Source organism: Tiliqua scincoides, chromosome 4, assembly GCF_035046505.1.
Source record: "Tiliqua scincoides isolate rTilSci1 chromosome 4, rTilSci1.hap2, whole genome shotgun sequence".
NCBI lineage: Eukaryota > Metazoa > Chordata > Lepidosauria > Squamata > Scincidae > Tiliqua > Tiliqua scincoides.
In genome coordinates, this window is record NC_089824.1 from 154,317,699 (window position 1) to 154,345,128 (window position 27,430).

Sequence of the window (27,430 nt, forward strand, 5' to 3'; positions counted from 1 at the left end):
ACATGTTTGTGACACCCAGGGCCGGGGCTGGTGGCCCATAGGATTGGGCATTTAATGTGCTAAGCATGTGTAGACTGCAGGAATAAGGACAGTGATCATGATCCTGCTCTTTCCTCTATGGATGCTCATTGTAACTTATGAAGAGGTCATTCGAATTAAATGGTCTGCCTATCCTGTGAGTTTTAAACTAACAATTCATAAAGGGCAATTGTAAGGTCATGTATGAAAACACCACAAGGTGTTTGACCTCTCAAAAGGTTTAAGGTATTTTGTATGTGTGCTGATTAAGGTGAGTGGGAAATATAGTTTTCCTCTTTTAGAAACAAGGTAGAGAAAGTATTTGTATTTTCCTATAATGCGCGCTCTCTCTCTCTCTCTCTCTCGTGTGTGTGTGTCACATCCTGTTAAGCAGTGGAAACATTGGTTGCAGTTAGGTATTCTTTTGGATGCTTGTGAAATTGACAATTTTATTTTCTGATCCCTGATCCCATACCTGATCCCATACCCTTTATTGGTCACACTTTGTAACTGAAATGTTGATTCATAAGTTTATACATCTGCCACAGTTAAAATAGAAAGCTTATTAAGGATTTTGCAGAACAAAACTCATCTGCAAATGAGAATGGAGAATGACCCTGCAGCAGGTGAGTGGTTTTGTAATTCTCTAGTTCCATTAACTGACTGGCATTGCTCTCCAGTAATCTCATAGGAGGGTAGATGGTAATGGCTCCAAGTAAGAACTTGGCTCCACTGCAACATTCCTAGAAACAAAATGACTTGAAATGGAGTTGGAGTTTACTTACTTCCTGAGTCATCAGGGTTTCAGAGAGAGCACAGTATGGTGTCTCACTTTCCTTTAATTAAATCTCCACCATTAAGATGGATCCTGAGTAATTTGTCTTGTTCAGTGGGATTTAATTAAAAAAAAAAAAAAGTCATGTGGAAGGTGAAACAGAAACACAGGCTTTTTCAGTGAGTGGCATCATTCCAAAACCTGCAATAATAGAACAGTCTTTCCAATAAGAATGATAAAATACCGTTGCCTCCTGGAGTCCATCTATAGATAGCTCTTTCCATGGCGTCATAACTGGGATGCCCTTGGAGGCAAAGTGAATTGTTGCTCCTGCCAATGTGGTCCTCAAGGGTGTGTGTGATGGGTCACACACATATGGCATGTGGTGGACGTGGTGCTACAGGGAATTGGAATGGATAAGTTTGAAAGTCAGAACTCTGTACATACATACATACATACATACATACATACATACATACAGTATTTATCTCTCTTTGGGAGATGCCCATGGCGTCTTTCTGTATTTTTTTCTTCATACCAGTAGAATAAAAATTAAAGTGGAGGTGGAGGGTATGCCTCTCTCTCTCTCTTTATTCCTCCTCCTTTTCCTCCTCCTCAAAGGATAGTTGGTGTTTCTCTGTGAGGGCGAAGGGGAACACTTCAGCTTAATCTTCTACATTTACCGAATGCCGTAACATTTTAAGAAATAGATATTCTGTCTGTTTCTGGAGTCCTCCTGGTTTGAATAAGGCAATAAAGCTGGCAGTCCAATTCTATCCCCTGCCAGTTCATAGTACACAGCTCTGCCGGCCCACTTGATCTGGCAGGGCACTGGACAACCACTTTTGCATGTGCATTTGTGCTTTGGCTGTTTGGCGACCTCAGTACTGTATACACGACAGCAGCAAGGCTTTTGTGTTGCTGATCAAGGACTTACAGTCGTAGAGGTCCATCAACCTAAGCACTGGATAGGAGTGGGCTGTTTCTCTTGTTTGCTAAGAGCTCCCTAAATTAACTGGCGTGCTTCTATTTGGGGGAGGGAGGTTATTTTCAGTCAGCATTTGAAATGATGCACCATCTTTGCTACACTCGCCTGAATATGACAGGCAGCCTAACCCTAACCTGCGCTGGAACGGGGAGACCAGCTGGCCTGCCCCATATCCAGAGCAGGGTTAGAGCAGCTTGCAGCTCAGCCCGGGGCAAGGGGGATTCATTCCCCTTACCCCAGGCAATGTGGCAGCAGTCCTAATGGGCCTAAAGAGGTGGCACAGATCTGAGCAGCCCAGAGCTGAGCTGGGTCGCCCAAGACTGGGGTGAGGATCCGACCCGAGTGTCGAATCCTGGCCCCACCCCCCACTCATCCACAGCCTGCCCACGGACCTGCCTGCCGCCACTTTACAGCACTTTCAGGACACCTCCAGGCTGGCACGGAAGCTAAGCAGGGTCAGGCCTGGTTAGTACTTGGATGGGAGACTGCTTGGGAATACCGGGTGCTGTAGGCTTATACCATAGCCTTTCGAGACTGAAGGTTGCCAACCAGCCAGGCCCAAGGGTTGGTGTGGATTATGCACTAAATAAAATTGCTTGAGGATGTGACCTAATGTATGACGAAAAGAATTATAATGCTAGACAGAACACCTTGACAATATTTCTCTACCCATGATAAGCTACAATATTTGAATTGCAATGAACAGCAGTAATTGGCATTTCTCATGGCATTTCTAGGAGCTTGTCCATTTTGGTGTAATATTGGATCATCCACTTCACAAGTCTTTTTTTTTTTTTTTTAAAGTATGACAACATGCATTATTTTGTTTACCTAACCTTCCAGGAAATTTAAAACAACTGCTTCATAGAAAAATCACGGCTAGACTTTCTGCACTTTCCGCCCTCACCCCCTGCAGAAAGCTCTGAAACTGAACGAGAGCAATTTTTTTCCCCAGCTGTGGCACCATTCCTGAGCCCCTGCCATGGCAAGAGAAATAGCACTTCTCACACACCTCTAGGTAACACCCTGGGGGAAAAGGGCACTGCATGTCTGGCCACTCCTGGCACCGTTCTGTTGTTTTCAGTGGAGCAACATCAAAGGTGGAGATTGCCACCGTCATAAAGGTTGCACCTGAGCTTAGAGAGGCTGAGAAAATCTGGCTCAATGTAATGTGTGAACATTTAGTGTAAAAGAAGGAAAAAAAACCTCATATTTTGACAGGCTCTCCCATGGAGTTTTTTTTACTTCACTGGTGTTTGTTCTGCCACTTTTAATATCTCTCTCTGGTATTTGTTCTGCTGGTTCTCTAACTTAACATTTACCGTGTGGTTCAGCCCCTGTGACATTCGGGTGCACACAAGGCTTGTCAGGGAACCAAAGAGAATGCTGCTGCTGCATTACACAACCCAACAAGGGCTATTTCTGCATACACAATGAGTTCCAAGACAAGCCACCAAGTATGAATCCAAAATCATAAACTTTCAAGTAAGTTTGGATTCCATGTTCTTGCTTAGCATCATTGCTATTTTTCCCCCCAGTGTTTACTACCTTTTCTTGTGTCCTGTGAGACCAACACACAGGAACATTAAGTCACAGCTGTTTTTTTTTAGAAACTCAGAGACAACCCAACATTTCAACTACATTGTATGTAAACCTGCAAGTTCCAAGAACTCATAACATGAGAGGAGGGGGGTCGGAGCGCAGGGGACAGGAACATGTAGGAAAATATCTGGAAAATCTATTCCAAATGTGCAGTTTGTGAAGCACAATTCATGGATATTATTGGGGAAAAGTGCCCAATAATGTAGAAAACAGAAAAATCTCAAGTCAAACTGTTCAGGGCCGGGCAGCCCAATCCTGAGCTGCCCGCAGCGCCCAGGCTAGTCTGCTCTGTGGAGGGCTTCTGCCGGATCCTGCGCCTCCCGCGCTACCGCGGGAAGTACCTCGGGAGAAAGGAGGCACCTCGGGAGGCACCTCATGTAGGGCGCGCAGCCCACCACAAGCGCCCTGGATCCGTCTCTCCCCCTCCCCCTGACACGTCTCCCGCCCACCCTCTGGCATGCTTCACCCCTCCCTGGAATACCTCTCCCATGCCCCCACCTCCCGTTCCGCAGCCCGGCGGTCCAGGTGACTGCCAAGCCGCGGAACCCGTGCGACCGCCAAGCCACAGAACCCGGGTGACTGCTGCGTGCTAGCCCAGCTCCAGCTGGCACATTTGCAACTGTGGTCCGTGGCATGGAGCTGTGCCGCGGGCCACAGGATTGGGCTCTGAGTCATTTTCTGATAAGAGAATATCCCTTTTTCTCTCTAGGTTGTTGCCCAGGGGAAAATTCTGTAACTCCACCAGGAATCTATGCATACAAGAAAGCCAAAGAAGAAAGAAAACCCTACAGAATGCATGGAATTATAGCAGTGTTTCTCAAACTGTAGGTTGGGACTCACTAGGTGCGTCATGAGCCAATATCAGGTGGGTCACGTAGCACCTAACTCAGCTGCCATTGAAAATACAGAGCTGAAAATACAAGGTACAGAGCTGCTCGGCAGGGCAAGGTCCCAGTGAGAGAGAGAGAGAGAGAGGCATGACCTGAATAGGTGGAAAGATGGGACACTGGAAAGGGGAGAGGGCTATGTGTTTGGAGAAGGATCCAAGTTTGTGTTTTGCTTTTGACTTCCAAGTTGGAATGTTTGAATTCTGAGCTATGCAAAATAGCAGCGCTCTGTGTAATGGGACCTTTGGCTGATCACAGCTTAGGTTTGAAGCCTAAACCGATTATGTAACTTCTGGCTGTGACATCACTTCCAGGTTAACAACATCACTTTTGGTGGGTCCCGGCAGATTGGCATTCTAAAAAGTTGGTCCCGGTGCTAAAACCTCTGAGAACTACTATTCTAGGGTGCTCTTTCCCTTACCTCTATAAAACGGAAGAGGCCAGACAAGGTTTAGAATGGTTGCTTAGTGGTAGAAATAAGTTATCCTTTTAGAAATAGACCCTTATCTCCCTTTCAACTCTGAAGTGTGTCGCTTTGGTGTGGTCAATGCTACATCTCATCCCAACACAAATTCAGTAGAACAGGTGAAAATAAGGTGGTCCAGGAGTGGGTTTCCTTTCCCCCATTCTTAGAAGACTGATCAACAGTGCTCTGGCATTCCCCCCTCCCTGTGAAGTAGCAAGACAATATAATAAAAGTTGTAACACGCTAACACCACAGGGCTTCAACCTGGATTTGTTTGTGAGGAAAAGTCACAATAATATGTTTTTGGCCAACAAGTATAAGTACACTACGGATGCCACAGAAAAATGCTATGTTAATCTGTGAATTTAGCTTTGTTCTTCTCACCAACAGCAAAAACTGCTATGATTGGGCAGGAGCATGGACATTTGCCACCACTGTGACCATACTGAGCATTTTCTAGTACTGACCTGAAAATTTTTTGGAATACAGGTGTACCCCTGTATCTGTGGGGGTTCCATTCCAGAAACCCCCATGGATAGATGAATCTGTGGATGGGGGGATGCCCCCCACCCTCCGGAGGCAAGGGGAGCTGTGCTCCTCTCGCTTCCAGAGGATGTTCTGAGCCCTGCAGAAGCTGTGCGCATCAGCCCACAGCCTCTATGGGCCTCAGAATGATTGTTAGAGAAGTTACTTCCAGTTTTATTGTAAAACTGGAAGTGATGTTTTTATTGCCTTATAAGGCATTCTGAGGCCCAGTTTTTACAATAAAACTGGAAGTAACTTTTCCCCCTTCTAACAGCCATTCTGAGGCCTGCAGAGGGGCACTGTTCTGTGGGGCACAGAACACCCTTCAGAGGCAAGGGAAGCACAACTCGCCTCGCCTCTAGAAGGGGCACAGGAGTGGACATGGAACTGCAGTTAACTGAAACTACAGATATGGGATCCACAAATACGCCCCCCCCCCCGGTATTTATTCAGGGTGATGCAGGCAGGAGAATCCCAGGTAAATCTGGGGGGAACACAACTTTTTTTTAATAACTTTGGGTATTGGGGATGGGTCACCAGTGGCATGTTTTTCTTTTCAAGAAAATGATCCATCTCTGCTGATGGCGGCAGCTGTATTGCTTTTTGCGATGGTCAGTTTCTGTTGACCCCCCCCCCCCCATTTTTCCCCAGAATTTTCCCCTGGCTTCCTAGGAAGTGACCTTACAGGTTTTTCTGTCAAAATTCACAGAGCATGGGAGCTGCGTTGCATTATGTCAGATCATTCATTCAATCTAGTTCAGTATTGTCAACACAGACTGGCATCTGCTCTCCAGGATTCGAGTCAGGAATTTTTCTCCATCCTACCAGGAGATGTCAGGGATTAAATTGGGTTCTTCAACTAAGTCCCCTCCCGAAGACTTCCCCTCCTCAGAGAACGAAGAAATGCCACTGCTGCTATCATTGGTAAGTCATCTTCGATCCAGAATATCTTCATGTCACCAAACTGACAAAAGGCCCTTTTCCCATCACCTAAGAAAAGAGCAACAAAAATGTGAGGGAGACGTTTGGATAAGCACGAGGATTTATTTGTCAATGAAAAAATATAAAGGTATTTGTCAAACCCCCAAACTTTTGAAAGCTTTAACAACTGAAGGTGGTCCAATGTTTAATCTGCTTTGTGTGTCTATTGTGGTTGTGTCTATTGTTGGTTGTGACCAACTCAGGAATTTTCTTAACACCAACTTTCAAGCTAGAAGCCAAAGAACTGCTTGTGGAACATGGTCTTCAGTGCCATAATGAGATGTGACACCAATAATGGCATAAGGCTTAGATTACTTTGAATTCTGATCCCAATAGCTGCTAAAAGCAGAACACATAAGCAGATAAGTGCCTGTGGCATGGCAATTTGCTGATTTCATTCATGGCTCTTCTGCAAAAATATAGTTATCATACAATATGTATATGTTAAAGATATGGGCAAGCTGACTTGTAGTCTGTTATTCCTTGGACCCACTGCCAGCCAAAAGTTTTTGTTATTAGCAACCCACACACAAGTCTTCTGAGATCAGCCTGATCACAAGTCTTCCTGCCTGTTCCAGTACCCAATATAGAAAACAAAGGCCAGTACTTTGAAATGAAATTGCTCCTTTGCCAAAAGTATGGTTCATGACATGCTATATAAACAATGTAGGCTGACTTCATGAGTCCACTAGAGAACTCAGTTGCTCCAGTGGTGAACTCAGCTTAGATTTTACTTTTTGACCAGCAAACAAACCACATACTGTGTGAATCTTACAGTTAATAGACAAAATAGCCTTACAAGTTTGATTATAAATGACAACATTCACAAGTTCACTACAGGCACGTACTCAGGTTCAGAGAATGGGAGAATTCTGGCTAGGCATGTCCCTTACTTCCACATCTTCCATGGCCATAACCACTGCTGCCAAGGGAGGAACATCCCCTGAGATCAGCACTTGCCTTTGGAGACATGCTGGGGACAGCAGGGAACATGGCCACAGATGTCAGAAGCACCAAGGGTGTGGCTAGCTGGCATGCTTCCACACCCCTGTACTGGGAGAGTAGCCATTCCCTCTATATCCATTTTCTGAAGAACGGAAGAGGATTATAATGGGGTCTTAACAGGTGGTCTACAGACAAGAAACAAGGTATGTTAAAGATCATATTTGTTGAAAAATTAAACACTATTACTTCAAAGCTGAACATTTCTCAGACCAGTCAAGAGGAATTACAACTAGAGGTATGAAGCCAAAATTTTGGCTCATTATTTCAATTGAATATGACTGCAATTTAATGTTATCCCTGTGTGACCTGGCCCCTTTTCCATCTGAGCTGTCTTGTCCCTTTCAAATATTTCCCTCTGGTCACATTCTCTTCTGAGACCAAACAAGTCTCTTTCTCTATTCTTCCAACTTTCTAGGAACAAACTTGTCTATTCCTACTTCTTGCTACTCTCCTTTCCCATCTCTCCCTCCCTCCCAAAGCTTGCTGTTTTCTCAAGCCCTGGTCTACTTCTTGCCTTGACACCTGCTTCTTCCACCAGTTCCCCCGCTCTTCTGTCTGTCTCACACCTAAGATGTGAGTCATTCAGTAGAACTGTATGCTCAGAGTAAATTAGCCCATAGAAGTGACCTCCTTCCTGATTTGCTACCACACTGTAACATAAAGTCAGCCAAAGGCTTTACTACTGGAGTGCATTGCAATACTAGACAATTCTCCTTTAGCACAAATCAGCAAATCCCCACATGTATCTAAGGGCTAACCCCTTATGTCAGTGCTTTCCAGCACTGACATAAGGGCAATGCAGCTCTGAGATAAGGGAACAAACATTCCCTTACTTTGAGGAGGCATCCGTGAGTGACAACCAACTGCAGGATGCAGCACACGTCTCAGTTGCACCGCTATGCCAGTGCTGGAAAGCATTGACATAAGGGGTTAGGATTGCGCCCTAAGGAGGTTTCCATGGCTAGGAACTGAAGTTAAATGGATTGTTTAAAACTGGGAGTCTTACCATGCTACATATTCAAATATCTGAACAGGAAAATTAAAATAAGACTACTTGACCACTCAGCCTGATTTCTCATAGTGAAGACGTATCCTAGAAACATTAGAATCTCAAGGAAAAAGTATCCATGGGTTCATGTGCAAACTCTCTGATCTAAAACATGTTTCTCCCCAAATTATCTTCTTCCATTAGATTAGCAGACACACACACACCCCACACACACATTCAAATTACAGAAGCAGTGAAATGATCACTCCAGATGACACATGGAACTGAGCCATACCACATGCTACTGGGGGAGACATGTCTTCTAACTCTCCAGACAGTTTAATCTATATCACCCTGATTACTGTGCACCACAAGCTGAGTCATACCCATACATGACCCATAAACTCATTTGAAGTGTCATGTCTTCCCCAAGATAATCTTGGGATTCAACATAATGATACTTAATACAGAATCCTCAGCACCTTTGCAGATTTACAATTCCCCGAGTTCCTAGGAGGAAATCAAGACAACTAAAACCAGGCTAGATTGCAGTGTAAACTTGGTAGAAGCACCAAGGTGGGCCAGTCTACAGGAACATGTGGGTCAAGGAGTTAGTTTAGTTTAGTGAAAAACTCCCAGATAAATCAGGAAAACAAACAAACCATTCTGCAGAAGAAGGTGACCCGGGTAGAGGAATTACTTTCCAGGTCAACACATGAGCCTCCCTTAAATGGAAATCTGTCAGTCTTTACTCCAATGTCACACTTACTTTTTCAGCTTTCTTTTCTTTTGAGAAATTCCCAGTGACAGCTGGATAAAAATAAGGGGCGCAGAACATGCGTAAAGCCTCTAGGAACTGGTCCAATTTGTTTTGCCACTTACTTATCCAAACAAACGATGAAATGCTTCTGCATTTCAGCTCAGCCTATCTATAAAAATAGTAGACTGGAGAGGTGGGAAAGGAAGCCTTGCTGTTATTAGGTGCTGTTTTTCTAAACATTTGCTCCAGTTGGCAGGCCCTCTCTGAATGCCGTATGGTCCCATTGAGGTCTTTAAACCTCATTGCAGTGGAGATCTCAAAAACAAAGACTCCAAGCTTTCAAAGAAGAGATTTCTTCTTTTTTTCCATATTTTGAAGAGATAAGACTCTTGCCTTCATGTGCTTATTTTCAAATATGAACATCTGCTTGGCTGGGGAAAAAGAAAAGGTGGAACAAGGGTGGCAACAACATATTCTAGAAAAATCCCGGACCTTGTAAATGGACAGTCCTCACAACACAGGTCTTCTGCAGCAAAATGAAAATATCAGGCAATCAAGAAATGTATGCACATATGGCTGCCAGCCCAGTCTCCTTGCTACAGCTCTGCATTAAATAACAGACACTGGGTCAAGTTGCAACAGATATGATTGAGAGGTGGGCCGTGCCGTGAGGTTCTGAAACAATCAGAAATACAAGCTCTGTTTATGGAGAAAGCAAATGGGTTCTTCTGAAAGAGAGCAGCATTATGGGAAAGGATTATGAGGGGGCTTAAAATACTGTCCTTCAATAGCAACCCAGAAACCTCCATGATTCAATAGAAAGCTGACTCTGAGAAGGCCCTTGACCATTCTGGTCTCTGTTTTTAAATGAAGGTATTAATCAATCCAGAACTTTTGGCAAGAGTTTGCAGCTAATGCTCGTGCTATAAGCCAATGTCAATTATGTCATTCCGAGCCTGCAGAAGCTATTACTAACATTACTTTTACAGTTCACTGCCAACCAGAGAAAAGAGTTTTTCACACTGTTGTCGTTTTGTTGGAGCAGGACTATACGAATCACAGATGGCTTCCTTGCCATATGGAGCCTCACAGGAGCTCTGAGTTTATAAGAGGTTTAATGAAAACTTGGCATTCTCCCAATGTAAGGCTGGGGGGGGGGAGTCTTGGGCTGTGAACTCACACAAACAAGTCAAGATCACCCAATGCTCAGACGCTTGTTCCTGTCTCAGTAGGAAAGCGATGCTTGCCTTGACAAGACAATAGGATGGCCTGGATTAGTATCCACTAGCATTTTGCAATGGTAGGTTTTGCAGTGGTGGAATCCACATCGAGTCAAACTCCTGGTGCTGAGTCATGAATTACCATCTCTATCCCTGGTATTCTGCTCTGGACATATCTCCTAATTAGAACGAAGTAAGTCAGCAGCAGTGACACAAAACGAGATACCCAAGTCAGGCTCCTCTGGGTAACTCTATCTCATCTTTATATCAGGAGGGTTTTGAATGTTCTGATCACACACAAAGTAGAGAATTACTACCATCCTGCAAAGGAAGTTTGGCAGGAAGTAGGCCTGAAATGTGTTCTCCTATTTGATCCACAAGCAAGTATCATTTTATGTTAATAACAAACACTGTATTATAACTATTTAACATGACAACACTTCACAGCAGAGAACCTTTCCGCTTGTATTCTTGGTGTCCTTGTGAGTGTCGGCCCTTATCATCCAGCCCGGCGGGGCCACAGTAGCCACTGCCAGTGAAAGGGAAGGTGGCAGCATAGCATGGCCAGTGGGTGGACACTGCTGCCTCCAAACAGTTGTACCATGGTGTGGCGGGTGGACAAGCCACAGCTGGCCACTGCTTCCAACTTTTCCCGGCTCTTACGAGATGGCCAGGTAGGGGTGAGATCAGAAGTGGTGGGGATGCTGGCCTCAAATGGTTTCCGGCGGCTGGGACAAGTGATAGTTCTCTGGCTCACTCTGTAAGTGGGCAGGAGAGAACTGCGGAGGCAAACAACCTCAGCCTTCTCTTGCCCATCCCTCACTCAGAAAGGGCCCCAGCCTTAGGAAGCTGTACAGAGATGCAGCCCCATTTGGGCCAAAGGGGAACCCCAGCCCCCAGTGGAAACTGAAGCTGTGCAGAGGTGGTTTGCTGTGCTCTGGACTGCTTTTGGGATCTAGGAATCTACACTGATTTTCTTTTATGACAAGTACAGTTCAGCAGTCACTGGTGGAGAGCAGGCTCAAATTTCTTCCTAACTTGTATGTTGAATTTTTTTTCCCCGACACCAAATCACCATGTGCCTCCCGCAATCTGTCTCCAGAGGAAACGGACCCTGCAAAGACTGCAGCCTGCCTTGAGCTTTCTTTCTTGCTGGGGGAGGAGAAACATGTATAATGCAGGACATTCTGGATGATTTATATGCATCTGACTTGCAATTATGCTAGCTCTGAGCTTGGGAGGCTTTTCTACAATACCTCGAGAGAGTCAAGCACATGTTATTTTAACAGAATGTGACTTATGCTTTTGGAGGGCGGATAGAAACAAAAACAGTAGGATTCACCTGCCAGCACCATTTTATGAAGGCAATCTGGCATCGTGGCATGTAAAATTCACTCATAAAATTGCCTGAAGGAGAGCACAAAATTATAAGACACATCTGTAAAGCTCTGAAATCATTTGTAATATATCAAAGGTGCATATAACGTTTCAGTTATTGGCCCATTTGAAGCTTAAAAGGCTTTCAGAGGGACACACTTGGCATTTTTGACAATATCCGAAGACTACTCCAGGACCAGGTATATGATGTTGGATAAAGCTCAAAACAGCTTGAAGGGGGTTATTGTAAGTCTGGAATAGCAAGCTCTGAATCTGTTTTCACTGCAGGTTTAGACCTTTAGTATTTCTTCCTGCAAGATGCCTGTACTGCCATGTTCCCAATACTCGCTACTGCCACATAATCACTGTCTCCATGGTGACTATGTCGTGCATACATGTGCTGGCATCATATTACACATTATTTAATCATATTGATCATCTTTCTTACTTAACATACAGCACAACCCAATCTTGCACTGGAACAGGCAGGCCAGGAAGCCTGTGCTATATCCAGAGCAAGATTGAGGCCTGAAGTGGCTCAGCCAGAGGCACTCTTTCCCTTACCCCTGGTAAGCCATTGCAGCTCCAATGGCTCTCCTCAGACTTGTACCACCTCCGGAGATGGCATAAGTCTGAAGAGAGTGGAGTGGCTTGCAGCCGCTCCGCACTGTTCAGGGAACGGGGTTGGGATCCAGCATAACAGCCGGGTCCCAGCCCCGCCTCCCGCTCCCCGCCTGCCCTAGGGACTGCCCTCTGCCCACCCTCCACCCACACTGAAACACCTCCCTCATGGCTCCACCCCACCCTCCCCAGACCCTTGCGTCAGCTGAGCTCATCCAACGCAACCCTCCTTGCCCAAGTCAGCACGGAGGCTGGATTCGGCCTCTGTGGGCTGGCACATGTCCCTGCGCCGGCCCAACCGACTCTTGAGGAGATGCAAACGTGCTTTATGCCACGTTTGCGACTCTTCTAGACCAGCACAAAGGACTTGTGCCAGCCCAAGGTGTAGTCAGGATTGTGCTCTAAAAAACTCAAGATGGCTAACAAAAGCAAAACATGATGATGTAAATAGGTCAAACTGAAGCCAAAGGAGGGTCTCTCCCTCCTTCTCCATGCCCTCAGGTAGAGTTGCTCGCTGTTACTGTGGTTGAGAAGAGACTAACATAACTCAGCACCTAGCAGAGGTAACTTCAGGTAAACTAGTGGGCAGAGTCTTGAAGCAAAGCCCTGCACTGGCTCAGCATGGCATTTTCCAGTCATACCCCAATGCTGCATTGGATGTAACCTCTGCCACAAGTACTGAGAGTTCACAGGTTGCCTGGCCAGGTGGACCGTCAGATGGGCCGCCACCACACTTGTTCTCTCTCTGCCCCCATCTTGTTTCCCTCCAAATGTTTGCATTTGTCACCATGTACAAAGGAGACTGAAGTGGTAACCATAACTATTTGGCAAAGCATAATCATCAAAGCACTTCCAATATCCTGGATTGAACATTTCCACCTCCAAGTTAGAAGGAAATGCAAGTTGACTGAATATACTATAGTGAACACACTGCAGAGATGGGATAGAATGACTTTTACTCTCTCTAAAAGCTCAGAAAACACACAAAAATGTGAGTGGGTGCAGAACTCAAACTTCCTGAAAACCTCAGCTTCCATTTTTTGAAAAGCAAGTTTCTAGCTCTAATGAGGCTGGAAATATATGCTTGAACAAAACCACAGCATGCATCAACACAAGCACATTGCTACAGAGGCCAGTGCTTAATCTTAGAGTTGTTGATACAACCACCTTGCTGATGCCACCCATATAAGCCCCCCTGAGCTCCATAACAGACAGACAGGTGGGAAATAAATCCATGTGCAAATAAATGCATTGTACATGATCTGTGTTGATGTCTGTAAGTTATCTATACAACAAACTTGTGAGCAACTAAATCGTAACACAAACCCCCAGCCCAACACTCAGTCTTACTGAATAGTCTAATTGGGCTGTGATCTACAATGTCAGGCTCTGAAATGGGGCCAAAAGTTGTAGAAAAGTTGACTCTCCCATTACAAATCCATGGGATTTAAAATAAAGCAGAACAAAACAAACCCCACATTTTCCCTCAACTGAGATATTGTCTTTCATGTGTATTAATTGAGGTAGGGGTATCTTTACTGGAAGCAGAAGTGGAAAAGCTCCAGTCATCAAGACTATCAGATAAAATGTTTACATTTTGAGACAATTTCCAGAATTGTTTAAAAAGCAAAAAAAAAAAAAAAAAAAAAAAAAAAAGGTTTAAAAAGAAAAAGGAAAGGGGTGTGAAATGACTTGTAAAATGGAGTCCTTGGCATGTCCTTAACATGGGAGTCCTTCACAGGAGAGTTTGTTTGGACTGCGATTGAAAAAATAAGTAGATGAAAGCAATGGCAGGCCTCCCCATCCTCCGAGATAGTACCCCCCCCACTGGATGCTGCTAACCCCCCCCCCCCCACATGCACAAATCAGTTCCTCCTCACTTACCTGGCGCTCACGGTGCCTTGCATCACTCCAGGATGCATTGGGGAAGCCTCCTGAAGGTCCCCCAACGCTTTAAACTGTGCTTCCAGGACACCAGAAGTACAGTTTCCAACCCCATTGGGAGCCTTGGAGAGGCTTCCGCGGAGTCCTAAAGCTCCACAAGGCTCTGTGCCTGGGGCATTTGCCCCACTGAGTCAATGGGAGGTCTGCCACTGGGTGAAAGCAGTGGAAACCTTTCTAATAGGAAGAAGTAGGATGAGTGGAAACAATGTGGAATGCTATGGAATAAACATAAAATAGAGTCAGTTACAATGTTGTGGAATTACACTATGGAAATGGACACAAAAGAGCACCCTTTTGATGTATTTGTATAACTTCCTAACTTTGAGGTGGCAATGTTCATACCAGGATATAGAAGTGGTTTGGCAAGTATGCAACATCAAATGGTTATGGTTACCATTTTATGTTTCCTTGGTATCTTTGTACATGCTGCCAAATATGAACATCACAGTGTCCAGATGGAGAGATTCCGTTTCTTCTCTTGGTCCCATTCAGCTTCTGTAAAGTTAACGGGGGTTAGCACTGATAATGTTTGCCTGCCGAAATGAAAAGAAGCTGACTGATGCCGAATGCGTCTGCCCGTCAAATATCAGACATCCTGACACATGCTCTGACTAAAGCTGAAAGGAGTATTGAAAAGAAAGTGTGGACTATTTGGTTTTGCCAGCCTTATAAGTCAGTGGCTATCGGGAGAGACAACAAGCAGAGCTATGCGTTTGTTTAGGGACATACTTGAATTTGCATCATTTGTGCAGGTTGTAGAATCTAGATTTGGTTGCCATATAATTTGCATTGACTGGACACAGGATATTAATGCTTTTAAGCATGGAATACACTGAGCCCCAACTACACACTCATAAGAGGAAGTTACAGCTACAAAAGCGGATCACACCAGAAGATCTAGATCAGCAACTACAGCCCCTTTCTGACACAGTCTCAGCAGTGTGGAAGCCATTGCAGGGTGCCTCTTTGTGTGCTGTTCTGATACATACGCTTCCCTCCTTATCCATACCTGTTTCATTCCTGATAATGGCCCTTAGAGCAAAAATCAGATGAGTACAATTATTGCTTTAATTCAAATGGAAAAGAAATTCTAACTTGTTCAAAAGCCATTCCAAGTTCACCCAAACATCACCCTAAATTCCTAATCCCAGTCCTTGCAGTAGCCTCCCTGGGGTCTGCACTCCACTTCCGGTTTTGCGGAGGCAGGGCATGATAGCTGCGCTTTCACTTTCTAAGCTTCAAGGAGCCCTGCAGACGCTTGCGCAACCCCAGGGAGGCTGCTGCAGGGACAGGGGAGTACATGCCAGTCCCTGCAGCCCCCTTAGTGGTGCGATCCTGGGGACTGCGTTGCTGCTTCCCCCCTCCCCCCGCTCCTTAAGGGGAAAGTGGCCAGGGCTGTCAGGCCGGGGGGTCGCGGCGCTCCAGTTTGAATAGCTCTGCCTTAAGGAAAAAGGTTGTGTGGTCTGGTAACATAGAATAAATAACAATGAATAATGACATTATACAGTGTCATTAAAGTGTTCAATATTATATCTGTGTCAATAAAATGTTAGGTGGAGGAGGAAGGGTGAGGCATGGAAGGCTGTGGTGGGAGTGGCGAGGGAGATTGTTGAACATTATGACAATTTTGCATTGACAGCACAAGAACAGCGAAAAGGGAGTATATAATGCATGAGTTTTGAAAACCAGTATGAAACTGAGCATGAAAACACACTCCTCGTCAAACAATACATCTCAAACAGCTGCCCAGACTATATAACTGAAAATTTTGATTTGGATGAAGAAATACGATCTTAATATTTGTGGTACGCATAAGTGAATATATAACAAATGTATGGATAGCAGGGGAAGAATGTATTATAGCCCACTCCTCACTACATCCCTGCATGGCAATGCAGTGGCAATGATGAAGTTGCTACTGTATCTTGTGTGGGATTTTTGGCCACCAGTGGCTTCCGTGGAATAAGGGTATGTTAGTTCCCTTGGCCTGGGGAAACCCCCAGCAGCTGCCATGGGTCAACTCAGACCTGAGCTAGCCCAATTGCTGGTGCAAGTCTGAGTTGATCTGTGAAAGTGGATCAGGCCTGGGAAGGGGGTTAGGATTCAGGGTGCACCTCCACCACTGAACCCACACCTCTCCTGGGCCTGATCCACCCCCCTCTCTGCCCCTGTCACTGCCCTGCTCCAGAAGCATGGTGGGTGGGGGGCATTGTTTCAGTGCATCAGTAGTGAGGATAAGGCATGCTGGCATGTACGTACTCCCCCACCACAACACATGTGCAGTAACACCTGCAAAGGGCTTTTCAGTTAGGTCTAATTAATGTTTAGCTTGGTTCCAGAGATCAGGATTTATAGGTCAGCATTTGCTTATGACAGCCATTTTCAACCACTGTGTCGTGGCACACAAATGGTCTCCAGGTGTGCCGTGGGAGTTTGGTGGAGGGTCATTTATTAATAGGATCACTGGGGATATGAGCCCCCCACCAACAGAAAGGTGTGCCTTGTCAATTGTCCAAAAACTGATGGTGTGCCTTGACAATTGTAGTACCTTGTTGGTGTGCCATGAGATGAAAAAGGTTGAAAATCACTGGCTTATGATGTCAGGTAATTGACTTCTTGATCTGTGGAAGAGACCCTTGGACGCCATCTGTAGAGGGTAGAGTCTGTATCCATCACTTTGCATGCTCAAAAGGTTGGCTGATGTGTAGACATACTACTGACTGAGGCAATGTAACCTAGGTGGCAAGCCAGTATTTAGCCAAGGAACTTAATACAGGCAGAATTTTTTTTTAAGCCCTTGGTGGTCTATGTCAATACGCCTGGCTTTGCATCTACAAAGAATATATTTTTAGGCACTATCCATATTTTACAAAGTGCTTATGATGTATTTCTCCTCCCAATATTCCATCTTGCCTCCCAGAGATTATATATAGCACAGCACCAGCGTTTGCACATGCACTGGAAATTTGTTTTAAAATAAATCAACATTGTTCTGGTTCAGTCTTCCTCTAGAAAATATTTTGTAATTTGTCACCGCACGACACAACTCCACTTCAAGCAAGTATTTCATCCTGGACTGAGTCCCTCCTTTTTTGAACGAGGCTTCAGACTCAGTTCTGTTTAGTGGTGCCAAATGCAAAACAAGAAGAGGCTGAGTTTCTGTTGGTTGCTTTTGGCTCCAGCTCTTGAAAAAGAGAAAGGAGACTGCTGACCTGTGAAGATACTCCATGCCATGAGGAAAGGAAGGGAAAGAAAAACACCATTTCCCAGAAGAAATGAACTGAGAAATACTGCGGGTGGCAATATCACGTATAATACACATGAAGAACCTTGTGGAGATTTCTCTTGAAAACCATTGGGTACCTTAAAGGCTCTAATATATCAGCTTATAAATAGGTCCTCTCAAAGACAAACATGTTACCAATCTAATCTGACCCTCACAACATTTCCCACCAGCATCCAAAAACCACACACCAACTATTCAGTGCGAATTGGCACCAGAGATAGCTGGGACAGACATTTAGGGCACAATCCTGACCAGGTCTACTCAGTAAGTTCTATTGTGTTCAATGGGACTTACTCCCAGGAAAGTGAGGTTAGGATTGCAGTCTTACTTATCATATTAAGTGCAGTATAATGCCTGCCTTGTGTATGAAAAAGTTCTTTTCTTATTAGCAATTATCAAGAGGAACGAGAAAAAGCAGCCCATTCCTAACCTGTGCCAGTACAGCCAGGCTGCATTGTTTCCAGTACAGTTTAGGAAGCAGCTGGAGTAAGAGGACATTTTTCCCCTTACCCTGTGCTGAGTGTAGCCTGCACTATGGGGCTTCTGGGATCTGTACCAGCTATATAGCTGGTGCAAATCCAGAAAGCCCACTGTAATGCTGGTGGGGGGGGGGGGGTTAGGATATGGTGGAGGAGGTCTCCACTGACCCTGCCCCCTCCCAGATCCAATCCAACCCCGTTCTGCCCTCCCTTACCCAGAAATACTCCCTCCCTGCCTCTCTGCCACCCTCCCCATGCCCCTCTGCTGCCCATGGCCACCTTACCTGTGCTGTCTGGCTGGGGCAGCACAGGCTGCTCTGCTGGCACAGCCTCCTCTCTGGGTGCTGCAAATGTGCTTTACGGCACAGCAAGCAGCTTGATTGCAGTTTGATTGTGTCCAGAGTAAGTTGGATCCCCAAGAAGGCAGTTTGATTGTACTCTGAGTAAGTCAGCTCACCAAAAGCTATTAAGAAATTTGGAAAATGTGATAGAAAGAAAACACATAAGCGATAGGAGCCTCTGTGTGTTTTGGGAATATACAATGAATCATATCATCATAAAAATCCAGCAGATTAACTCAACTGAATACCAAGTGTCAATAAATTAAAACAGGATAAGAAAACCCAGATGTGCAAAAGCTGAAATTTGATCAACAACAGGATGCTGCTGTAAATTCCATGGCTCAAGAAGAGTTGAAGCATGTAAAATCTAAATAAGACATGATCTGAGATTCTCCCCAAATCATAGTAGTAGTACCCTACTATATGCCTGAGAGAAGTTCCTGAATCTCTTGTTCGTGGAGAAGCTGGTTGGAGTAGCTTGTTGCAGCAAAATGCCTTCTATTTCTGATGTTCTAATCTAGATAAGCAGGAGGTCTGGCTCAGTTGGTAGAGCTGACGCCTTGTATGCCTGAAGATCTGAGGCTGCCAGTTCAGAACAACCGGAAGTACCCGAGAACTGTCGACACGCTGATATACTGATGAGCTGACCCTCGGTGGCAGAGAGGAGTTGCCGTCAGGTGGAACGTGGGAGGCGAAGGGCCAGAGAGAGGCCAGACTGGGAAGGAATCCAGCTGGAACGAAGAGTTCTATGAAAGACTAGAACTATTCAATTGTAAAAATCCCTACGGGGGGTTTAGAACAGCCTGTCTATGTAAACCGCCTTGGATTAAAGTCTGAGGAGAAACCTGACGACCAAAGAAAGGCGGTATATAAATACCTGTATAAATAAATAAATAGATAACAGTTATTCTAAGAAATATACATGAATCTATTACATGCTGGGAAGCCTGATCCTAACAAGATGTTATGCTGCCTGAACAAGCGTTTTGGTGGCATAATGTGCTTTCTGGCCGTTGTGAAAGGTAATGTGCTGGAACTCCATGCTTCAGCTGCTAAAATATGCCTGCTGTCAATAATACCGTGCAGGGGTTGGGAGGGAGGCAGGGAGGGGATGAAATGGGGAAGAGGCTGGGCAGAATGGGGAGGCAGTGGTGGAGGGGAGAAGGGAGGTTTGGGTCCAAGAAAGGGGTGGGTTTAGTGGCAGCGGTGCCCACTGAATCCTAACCCCCTTCCTGGATCTGATCCATCTTCCTGGCTCAATGAAAACTTGAAGCGAGTTGGTTCACTAGGGTTGGCAGGAACTAATGTTTCCTTACCCCAAGAACGCCTCTGGAGGCCAAAACTCCCCTGCAGGATGCAGCAGGTGCCACATTGGCGAAATGTGGTGGATTGGGCCAAAAGAGACAGAATGAGACCGTTTAGGTAAAACCATCTTCTAATGAGCCTTTATGAATTGTCCGTAAGATGATTTCTGAATGAATATTGATCTCAGTTGCTGCTCTGGTTCTCCTTCAAAAGTGAGCTGGAGGCCTTCTTTTTCTATCAGGAAGCTAGTAAAAGTGATAAGATGAAGGCCAAAAAGGCCCTCTTCCAGTGTCCTCCTACTGCTTTTCTTGTGCTCCCTGTCCCTGATACACACCCGCTGCATACCTAACCCTTGTTGGTGGATGTAGCAGAAGCACCAAGTTAACTCTGGCTGTGTCCACAGAGCAGACAAAGGGCTGGATGTTCCTACTATCTCGGGGTCCCCTATCAAGCTGTCTGACCTATGTCCTTTTCAGGAGAGCAGCATTGTTCAGAATGGAGGGAACAAATGAGCTGCTGCTACCATTGCTGGTTAGAGTCTTGGGTAGTATTGAAAAAATAAGTTATTTAAGGTCTACCAACCATGTATATTATTTTCAACAATACTTACATAAATACCCCACAGTGTATTACCTACAAGCCCACTTGCTTTTCTTAAAGCAAACACAAAAATGCAGCTGCCACCCAGATCGCCTTAAAAAAGGACCACATGCCAAGCACTTAGTCTTCAAATATGAAAGCAAACATAGTGCTATCATCACCGAGCAGACATCTGTCACAGGGCTCTGCAACAATCTCCACTGTGTGCCTTATACAGAGTTGACTATATGCCCCTCGCTATAAAAATAAAGTTGAATGTGACCCATGCAAACAAGAGTTACAAAGGAGGAAATGACTGATGAGTGAGATTGGAAATGGTGAGTCCTCAGTGTTTGTGGCAGGCAAATGTGGATAGATGCTGGGAAGGCCCAGACCCCTACTTTATCTTTTTTTTCTTAGGGGGGTATCTGGAATGGCCTGGAAGGAAAGTGATATGCCATTCAGTGAAATGCGAACAGGAGGGTGTTATTTTGGTTATCAATGGCAGGGATCAATGGAAGCATTTGACTTTTTGGCCCACCTGTCTGACAATGCTGTAAGATCAGGTGCTTCACTATAGTTTGTTTTTTTTAATCTGCTTGTCCCCAAATCAATGGCAAGAACATGTGTTCCAGTCAGGAGGCCCAGTATGTAACCACCATATTGGGGAACACCAGCTGTCCTTATAGTGCAGCAATTTTCAACTGGGGTGCCGTGGTACGTTGGTTTCCATGAAAAGTCCTCAAGTGTGCTGCGGGAGTTTGGAGCCAGCACAGCACTGAAAATTGCTAAAAAATTCTTCCAGGTTCTGTGGGTCTGTTTCTAGGACAACCGTCTGTGGTAACAAATTGTCTGTCCCTCTTCCTCTGCTGGTTCTGCCAAAAGAATCTTCCAGAAGCCCAAAGTGACATTACTAGAGGTGAAGACCTCAGAGGTCAGTGTGCTTTGAGAAGAAAAATGTTCAGAATCACTATAGGGAGTAGTACTGATTATGAAAGAGAACTAGAACTAGAACTAGAACGGCCTCAGTTTCAATACAGGGGTGCCCCTGTATCTGCAGATCCTATATGTGTGGTTTCATGTATATGGGCGGCCCCGCTCCATGTCTCCCTTCCGGCGGTGAGGGGAGCCGGAGGGCTTTTTTTTAGCCCCACAGAGGCTGCGGAGCTCTGCCTGAGACCTCAGCGGGCCTCAGAATGGCTGTTTTCAGCTAAAAAAAAATCTTTTCCGGTTTTTGGCTGAAAACCAGAAGTGACATTTTTTGGCTGAAAATGGTCATTCTGAGGCCACGGACATTTGCAGTTTCAGTAGGACTCAGAAGTGAGGGGAAGGGAGGGGAGGCTCGCCTCTGGCGGGTCCAGGCTGTGGCGTTCGCCCATATCAGCAGTTTCGGCTCTCTGTGGGGGGGGGGGTTCCAGAACAGAAACCCCACAGATAAGGGGGCACTACTATATTAGAACTAAAACAATTCTAAGGGGAGGGGCTGAGTAGTTCAGAAGTAGAGCTCATGCTTTGTAAGTAAAAGACCCCGTTAGCTCCCTGGGATCTCCAAGTGCAGCTGGGAACAATCCTTGTCTGCAACCCTGTGAAACAGTGCCTGTCAGTGTAGACAATGCTGACCTAGATGGGCCAGTAAAAAGCAGCTGCATAGGTTCAACAAAAATATATTCTTGCCCTCTACCCCAGAGAAAGAAGATGGAGAAAGGAATATTTCCAAGTGGCAGCAGTGCCCTGTGATTGATCACCCACCACTAATGAGGACATTGTAAGAGACACTGACTGATCACTGATGTCATTTCTGCTTAGCAGCAGCCATGTAGTAGCACGAGCCCATTCTAATTCCACCAAAACAACTTGTTGCACTCTGCACCAATAAAGCAACAATAGACTTCCACCCCCAATAAGAGATTGTAGTTTTGGAGAAGTTACACTCATGCATTCTCATTTTTGTTGAAAAAAACAAACCACAGACACATCCCTAAAATCTGCAAAAAAACTTGTAACAATTTTATTTGGTTTTTATTTATTATTTAATGGGGGCTATCATGGGTAATGAATGTGGTTGCATCTGACGACACTATACCACCTATATCATCTATGTAGTACATTTTTAAAGTGATTATAATTATAATGCAAATTTTGAATAAAAACACATAACACCGCTTTCTGCACTTCTAACTCTGGAAAACACAGAAATTATGATAAAATGAAACTATTATCCACACACCTCTACACATGGCAGACACTTTGTCTAGATGCAACTACCCTTTACAGCTGCATGCACAGCTGGATTGGAAATGAACTGGAGTCCTGCTTCTAACTTATGTGCAATCCCTGTCTAAAAATGTCTTTTAGACATACTGTCTAAAAATGTTGCACATGTATATAAATACTATGCAAACAGGCTCTGCTCATTCAGTTGGAGAATCTGTTGGTTGAGGCTTACATGCATATCATTTGTATGTACTGTACAGTCTTATCTGTAGGTGTGAATATGAAGCTTGCCACCATGACGCTACTGTCTGATAAAGTACTGCAAAGAACTTGCGCAGGGAAGAGCAACTATAAAGCATTTTAGAGGCCCTGCACACTTCTCTTTTGCTAAGGCACACAATGTCCCTAAAAGAAAAAAAAGTAAATGTTGTTTTTAAAAATAATAATAAAAAAAAACACAAACCCCTTGACAGTTGAGGAATTTGGAACTTCTGGGTGGGTTGCAATTCTGTGGGGGAAAAGCATTTCCATTCCTTTCAATCCTCACCAAGTGGGAAGGATGTTGGATGCTTATGCGAACCAGCTGGCACCAGTTTGAAATATTTGTTGTTGTTCATATGAATTTAAGTATGAAACAAGGTCTATATAATGCTGCGTAAATAAACAGAGGTTCCACTAATCTTTCAGTTGCGAGGGCTGGATCCTTTTATTCACACTTCTAGCCACAGACTTCTGCAGATCTTGCCAGACTGGAGAATAAATATCATCTGACAGCCCTCTTACCCAAGGGAACCTCTTTCTTCTCTCCTGGCCACAGTGCTAAAACAGCACCACTGCCAAATAGGCCACACATGTTTTCAGTGCACCAAAACATGCCAAATCAAGCTACAATTTGGCATACTGATGAGGTAGGGCAAGAGGAAAAGCCAATTGTAGCCTGTTTACTGCCACAATATTCAGTGGGAACTATTGAGAAAGCAAACTGGTTGCAGTGAGAGAGACTGGTCAGAGAGGCAATTCCTCCTCTGAGCAAGAATAGAGCATGACACTTGAGGGATCTCTGTGACAGAAGACATAACTTGCTTCCTAGTCCTTACAGCAGGCTGCCTGGTGCCCACTAAGAGTGACTTCATGAAAATACAGGGAACCTGGATTCAGACTGCACAGACACTCATACCGAACTCCAGATATCCTTGCTACATTCTCACCTCTGCAGTGTAACCTGCTGGAATGATTAACATTCCACCCCTATGATGGACCTCCTCTCGTGCAGTGGGTGGGACAGTGCCCTGGGCAGTGGGTGTGATGGTGCACAATTGTCCCCCCGCTGGTTTTTTGGTTATAACCTTTGATGAAATAGAGATATTTCAACGTGGTTTCGTTAATTGCATTCTGCATGAAATTGTGCATCAAATGATATATAACATGATGATATTAATCACAAATACCAAGATTTAAACAATTTTGGTCTGTAGTGGTGTCACTCCCCCTGTGCATGTCACCCAGTGTGGCCTTCCCCCCCTAGTGATGCCACTGCTATTGCTTATCTGGAAGATTTCTGAATGCAGGAGTAAAGGGAACCAGAGTCTCCACCACCAGGGCAGCAAGAAAATATGCTGTTTGGTTTTAAAAATGAAGACTAAAAATGAAGATTTGAAAAAATGAAGGACCTACCATTCCATACTTAGTCTAGGGAAGGGACATCACTCTCTACTGTGCAGCTGTATTACAAAACCACTGGGGTGTTTGTTTCCCATCACCAGAAACTGAAACTTCAAGTTCTGAGGGCAAGTTTGTTTCCATAGCAGATGGAAGACAAGCATATGTTAGGAAGCTTGTATTCCCCCCCCCCCCCAAAAAAAAAAACAACACAAAACTGAAGGTTGCTTTTTTGAGGTAAGAGCTAAGAATGGTAAGAACATAAGAACAACCCCACTGGATCAGGCCATAGGCCCACCTAGTCCAGCTTCCTGTATCTCGCAGCGGCCCACCAAATGCCCCAGGGAGCACACCAGATAACAAGAGACCTGCATCCTGGTACCCTCCCTTGCATCTGACATAGCCCATTTCTAAAATCAGCAGGTTGCACATACACATCATGACTTGTAACCTGTAATGGATTTTTCCTCCAGAATGGTGTTCTTCTGATTTAGAAATATGGGCATTATAATGCTACATTTATGTTAAAGCTTCTGTGGGGATGAGAGCTGGGTTCCTCCTCACTCTCACTGGTCCAATAAATTTATTTCATTGTTATCCCATCCTTTTTCCAAAGAGCTCCAGGTGGTTCACAAATTCTTACTCGTATCCCTGCCCCATTTATCAGTACAATAACCCTCAGAGGTAGGAGAGGTTGAGTGCAGGATCAGCTAGTGAGCGGGGGGGGGGGGGCATTTGAACCGAACTCTCCTTGGTTCTAATTCCACTGTTATACTGATTCTAGTAATGGTTCATCTCAGTGGGATGACAAAAACTGTATTTAAAAGAGAGAATCCCAAAGCATTAAGATAGTGCTTTGTTGATGGCATGGGTTAGAGATGGGTTAGAGATGCTCTTCGAATGAGGGTTTTTTAATTAATTCCCATGGAGAAGCCCTTGGTTAGAAGTCACTACTATGCTCTCATTGCTTGATGCAAACCGACTGTAAATGGAAACTTACACCATTGACTCTGGTAGAAGTAGGATTTAGCTATGAAGATGTGAGCAAGCACTTGGCATGCTTAGTACTGAAGTCAGTGTCACTACGATGTGGAAGCTGACACTAACATTGCAAGAGGTGCTTCTGCCATGGTTCCATCTTGCAGGTCGAACTGAACTTTAAAGTCTCACCACCATATGGCTCTTTGGAATGCCAGTTCTGGAGAAAAGACCACAGAACTGTCCACATGGTTGCAGGCCTTTACATTTTGCCCTAGGAGCATTAAGAGAAATCCACATCAGCCCACAAGGGCACATGAGTAGTGCATTGATGTGAGAAGTTTTCAGGCTGAATGTTACTAAAGATTGTGCGGTGGAAGCTCCCTGATCCTCTCTCTCTCTCTCTCTCTCTCTCTTCCCCCAGTTGTAACTCTGCAGTAGACTCTGATTAATTTGAGTTTATGCCTGTGAATATAAACACACAACTTCAGGTAGACAGCGACAGAAAAAGGGTGGTCTTGGGACGTATGAAGTTTTGGGTGATTTATTAACTCCTGCAAACCAGTTATATGAGGAAGTGAATTAATAAATGGGGATTTCCTTATCAAGTGCCTCCACTTGATATCAATAGGGAGAAAGATCAGAGGAATTTAGATGGTAAACTGGGGATTCCCGAAGGAGCTTCTGTGATTTGTACCACCTGCCCTTGTGGACTGATCCCATTCAGACTTTCTGCCTTGGAAATCCCAGCCTAATCCTAATAATAGCCTTCCTTCAAGAACTGTAATTTGCTTCCAAAACAAATAAAGACTGTTGGCACCCACCCCCATTTTTTATTTACCTCGCACCCACTAATCATGTATTTTCCCTCTCTCACCTTACACGAAAATCCCCTTCCCTGTGAGGCTTGGGCCATGTATCTCTACCACCTGCTACGTGCAGACTGAAAAACTGAAGGAAAGGAAATTAATAAGCATGGTTTCTTGGATATGTAGAACTGAGTCAGTAATTTCTCAAGGAAAGGTTACAGAAAACAGAATCTATCAGTAGTAACTTGTCTATTCGTTGTGAATCCGAACAGTAAATCAGAAGTTTCCTGGTTTGGATCTTGCCTCTGCCACAAATTCTTACTAAGCAGCCTTAAGCAAACCACTCCCTTTCAGGATCAGCTGCAATATAGGGATAATTATGTTTAAACTGCAATCCTATGCATGTCTACTCAGAAGTAAGTCCCAGTGTGTTCAATGGGGCTAACTTCCAGGTAAGAGTATATAGGATTGCGGTCTTGCCTTACAGGGTTGTTAAAAAGCTTCCATTAGAATAACGTATTCAACAGGCTGGAAAAGTCCTATGCAAATTCCAAGTATTATTTATAAACAAGGACAATCAAAATATATGAAAACAAAACATAGTTTAGAGAAGTGCGCTCTCCAGGAAGGTGCCAGTGAGGTGAGGATACAGAATCCTGGAGCACTCAACATGAGCACCCCTTTCATCCAGAGCCAGAGGTCTAAAATAGCTCCAAGACAGTCATAGACTAGCTTCCAGGATTCACCTCCCTGCCTGAACTGCTGAGAGATTTAAAGGGGCAAGCACATCTGTCCAAATGAAGGATCTTGTGTGGAACTTCACAATCTCTACTTTCATCTTCTCAGAAAGTCCCACTCTTTTCAGGAAGTCGCTCAGGTTTTAGTAAGATTGGATAAGATAAAAAATAAGATGGTGTTAACCAGAATGCATTTTTGTACGGTGAAGGAAGAGACATGTGTGGGAGGCATCATTATGGAGTGACATGTTTTACCACCACAACAGGCTTGTCTTGGAAGCCTGTTGAGGCAGCTGGGCAAGGAACAGGATTCCAGGAACTCAGTTATGGAACCACGCAGAAAATAGTGAAGGGTTGTGCAACTCTGAAAGTGTGCAGGGGAATTCCATCTTCTGAGAGGCCCAAATCTGAGGTAGGCAAAGATTAAAGAATCTGCTAATGTTCTTTTTGAAGAGTGTTCAGGGCCAAACCATTCCCTCTGAATCTGTGACTGAGAAAATGGCAGATTGTAGGCGACACAGCTACCACAAGAAGGGATGATAGCCATTGATTTTAAAAGGAAATTAGCACATTCATAGAGGATAGGTCTCTTGGGTACTAATAGTTGATCAGCCATGACACTAAACTACAAATTAGGAAGTCCTTTCATTTATGCCGGAACTCACTAGACAACCTAAGACAAGTCACTCCATCTTGTACAAGACAGGAGTTTCCAGTGGCACTCACTCCCCCCCCCCCAAGTAGGTGACATCTATGGCAACCCAGTCCTCTTACCCCAGATCTCCATGGCTGTTCTCCCTACCGCAGAATGCAGTGGTAGCCACTTTGGCATTGCTACACTGGCTGAGGGAAGCAGGAAGATAGGATTGGGCTGTAATATGAAGTT